The sequence below is a fragment of the Helianthus annuus genome, chromosome 13, assembly GCF_002127325.2.
Source record: "Helianthus annuus cultivar XRQ/B chromosome 13, HanXRQr2.0-SUNRISE, whole genome shotgun sequence".
In the NCBI taxonomy this organism is placed as follows: Eukaryota; Viridiplantae; Streptophyta; class Magnoliopsida; order Asterales; family Asteraceae; genus Helianthus; species Helianthus annuus.
The window spans coordinates 133,993,983-133,998,089 of record NC_035445.2 but is presented as its reverse complement, the minus strand read 5'-3'; the positions used below and the strand labels follow the sequence as shown (position 1 = coordinate 133,998,089).

The 4,107-nt window shown below is 34.8% G+C and overlaps 1 long non-coding RNA gene across 1 annotated transcript; it reads right to left on the bottom strand.

Annotated features, from left to right (window-relative positions):
* Nucleotides 1-902: 902 nt before the first annotated feature.
* LOC110899420 lies at nucleotides 903-3,708 on the bottom strand. Its single transcript, XR_004877786.1, has 3 exons — nucleotides 3,529-3,708; nucleotides 2,781-2,870; nucleotides 903-2,269 (listed from the first exon to the last, which is right to left on the bottom strand). It is a non-coding gene; the product is annotated as an uncharacterized LOC110899420 (long non-coding RNA).
* Nucleotides 3,709-4,107: the final 399 nt, after the last annotated feature.

The window sequence follows — 4,107 nt, the reverse complement described above, 5'->3', positions numbered from 1 at the left end:
TTTGATAACAAGTGAGTAGTTACAAGTTGGTGTAGTATGTGGATGTTATATGTATGTTTTAATGTGTTAAGCTTGGCCGCACATCTCTGTGGTGGTGGGCCTATTCTCGGCCCAAACACCCCTCTTGATCCAATGGTTTAGCAAAAGCCTAGTAGCTAGGCTCAATTGTACGCACTCATCTACCTAGTGGGAAGGGTTGGTTTTCAAAACACTCAAAACACAAAACATACAAACCCTAGCCCCTCATGCAAATTAGCGGCGGTTTCCCCTTTTCCGTTCCATCGTTCCATTATCTAGGCAGCCCCTCCTCGAAGCCATACTCCTTTTGGTTCTTGCACACTCATTGATCCTACGATCCCAGGTTAGTATGGTTACCACTGCTTGTATTTGCATTCCTTGTTGATTCTTGATTAAGGGTAAACTTGTTCATTTGTGTTGGTATGAATCACATGATAGAATGATTTAGGGTTTTAGTTGTAAACTGAATTGAAATCTGATTGAACTTGGAATGATGATGTATAACCGGTATTATTTTATGACAATCGATGATGTTGTGTGCTATGATGTTCTCGAGAGGGTTGCATGATCACGGATAGATGATTCTGATATAGACGTTAATAAATCTCTTGTGATGATTAATCAGTTAGAGCTTATTAGAAGATGCTTATAATGCTAATTAACGTGATAGGAAAACTGGAAGTCTTGTTAGTGTTTACGGGTATTGCTAAAGAAATTAACATCTGATTGTTTTGTTTGATCCAATTAAGGGATGATTAAAATGTTAGATGTTGTTAATGGTTCATTATTGAAACTGTTATGTGATTGCCTGTAACGCCCGTCTGGTTTTATTAATATTTTAATAAAAGATATAAATTTTTATGCTAAAATGTGTCTTTAAAAAAACTTGTTATACCAACATTCCCAAATGATTACAACATTTCAAAAACAATTTATAAGTGTTTACATAATTCACTTATATCAATACAAATCAGGATTTGACGCGGAAGCTTCATTTAACGTGTGTTCGGTTCTTGCTCGCCGCTTGATCTTCATCCGGATTAGGTCCATCTTCACCTACGGTCAAAACCATGTAAATAATTAGTTTTGACACTTTAATAATCGAGTATAAACAAGTTCCGTGCTTAACGTAACAAAACAAGAAATTATTTTTGTTTTGTTTTCAGCCCCTTCACCCGGCCGTGTCAAAAAGCCACCCGGCCGTGTCAGTTAACATATATTTTTCACAGCCCAGCCACCCGGCCGTGTCAAAAAGTCACCCGCCCGTGTCAACTCTGCACGTCTATTTTTCATTAGTTCTGACCGAAACGGACATAACTCTCTCGTTTTTAATCCGTTTTACACGATTCTTTTTCCTACGCGTCCGTAATTTAATTCTCCATCATATGGAGTTAAAATCCGACATCCGGATTAACAAAAATTTAAGACTTTTAAATCTTTGGCTTATTACCCTTTTTACCAAATTTTGACCCGTTCGTGATTTTATCAAACAAACATGCCTATTTGATCTTTAAACCCATGAACTTCATAATTTCAATATCTCCTATTATATTAGGCTCAAAACACGGGTTTGTATACCTTCTTTAACCCGTTTTGACTTAGAAGCTTATTTTGACCCGTTAAGGGTATTTAAGCACTTTTACCGCATAATTCATACCCATTCACTTCTAGCATTGTACTTCCATATTATTTATCAATTTATCTTCCACCACAACTATATGTGTGGAGGATTTAATGTGGAGATCTATTTATTCCGAGTTTTACCCTTTGGATTATCATTTTATGGCAAAGACTCATATAGAGTCATTTGACCCAAAGATTCACATATTTCACTTTTTATACTTAATACAAGTATCTATTTGGTTACAAAACTCATTTCTAAGCAACCTTTAGGGATCGTTTGCTTAATTTCACTTATAAGAGCATTTTGGTCACTTTTACCCCTCCTATTACGACGAAGGACCTTTAAAGCCATGTTCGACCAAAATCTCACTTTTAAAACTATAATCTTGTTTAGAAACCATTATATTTCTATAATACCATAATCATGACCCAATTTATTCGGTTTACCTTAATGATAACCGAATATCTATATTTTATCCTTGTCTAACACTTATAGAACCTCAAGTTCTACATGACGAGTTGAATCATTATACAAACCTGGCTCGGATCAATATATTGACCCGTTTCGATACCTTGCCTTAGTAGCCGCTAAGTAATAGCGATGTCAACATTCAATCGATATTTATTCCTGTAATCATACAACTCGACAAACCATTAGTCGATATTGTCAAAGGGTGATATTTTCACCTTTTGACCCGTTTGGTCTAAATGATCGTTTACTTTTGCGAGATGGATTTATCATCATCTCGTCTACATGACTTGTACCGGTTTACACCGTACGGTCAATTTTCCTTATAAATCTATTTCTTGATCATTTTGACCCCTTTATATCTTACGCCATAAAGTGTCCTTCAAAACTAACAGTTATCGTCAACTAGTGACCACCTTACCGTTTAACCCTTATTAATTGTATTGATTTACCTTACAAGGTAATCATTTAGAACTCGTTATTTATTAGTCATTGCATGACTAAATGATCTTATTAGCTCTTTTTAATCATTCAACATGGTTTATCATTAATGTATTTTGTTCCGAACCGCACATGACGGGTCAAAACATCATAAGTCAAATATGACTTTCGATTATTCATAATCTATAAAACCAATAGTTGTTAATAAAAGGTGTAAGCTTTAACTTACCTAGTATCCGGATTATGCTCTTTTCCGCGTATACGATCCGTTTGACCCGCTTCTTTCCCCAAGCCTCCATCTAGCTTGTCAAGAGTCAAACTAGCATCATAATTCGTAAGATGGTTAGATTAGTCATCATTATTATGACTAGTTCATCTTACGGACTTTATGTCGAAACTTCTATTCGACTTCATCATAGGTTAGTTCGACTTTCTAAAGTCAACTACCTTTAATCATATAATATGCACGATTAAGGCAAATCAACATTATGATTAGAACCCGTTTTATCCCATATCTCATGTGATTAGTCAAGTTTGCCAATTACGCGTTTCACTTGAATTTCACCACTTTACTTCTCATTTAGGCATTTTAACAAACACCTAATGGGCATTCTTTTATAGAATTTAACAATCAAACTTATGGCTACCTATCTTGCCAATTTCAACATCTTTTACTAGAAGATCATCAAATTCATGGTTAAATGTCAAGATTAACTTCATAAAGTTTAAATAACACTAGTTTGACAATCATGGTTCTAGTGTTCATCATGTTTCTACAAAACCCATTTAAACACCCATAATGGATGATCATGAACTTTATAATTTCAACACTAATTCAACTAGTTATTGACTAGGGTTTACTCCTGGACATGATTTCATCCTAAACTCATCCAAACTTTAATCATGCAAGCCAAATTTTCGATTTCATATGTTCACCAAGAATTCAAGATGGAACTAAATAATGAAATTTGGCATACCTTATGATCCCTTCATCGAGGTGATCATGAATTCGTGCTTGGATTTCGATTTAGGTTGGATTTACCCCTTCAATTTGTTGATTTTATGCTTGTTAGGGTTTGAGCTTGAGAGCCCTTCTTGGCTCCTGTGTTTTGTACGACCAGAACACACACAAAGGTGTGTGTTTTGGTGTTTTTAGTTTTAATTAATAAAACTCATTTTCTCATCTTAACCATTTTAGTCCCTCTACTTTACCCATGTTTATAAAGGTTACTACATCAAGTTCCCTCTTTATTTTAAAACACTAGACTAACTAGGTTGATATTCCTAGTTATTTAGTGGGTTATGGGAGTTATAACCTGTTTTATTTTAAGTCCCGTTAACTCGGACTTCTTATAAACTTACTCCCTTAAAAGCTTTTATTCACGTTGTATTTAATATTAGGATTATTCCTTTAAATCCTAATATTTTCGGGTTAAATTTTACCACTAACGGTATTTCACCCGTCTTTCAGTATTAACGGAGTTTGATTACTAATCCCATTTTCGGGGTGTTACATTGCCTTGTCCAATAATGAGATGTGATGAAACAGCTAGATG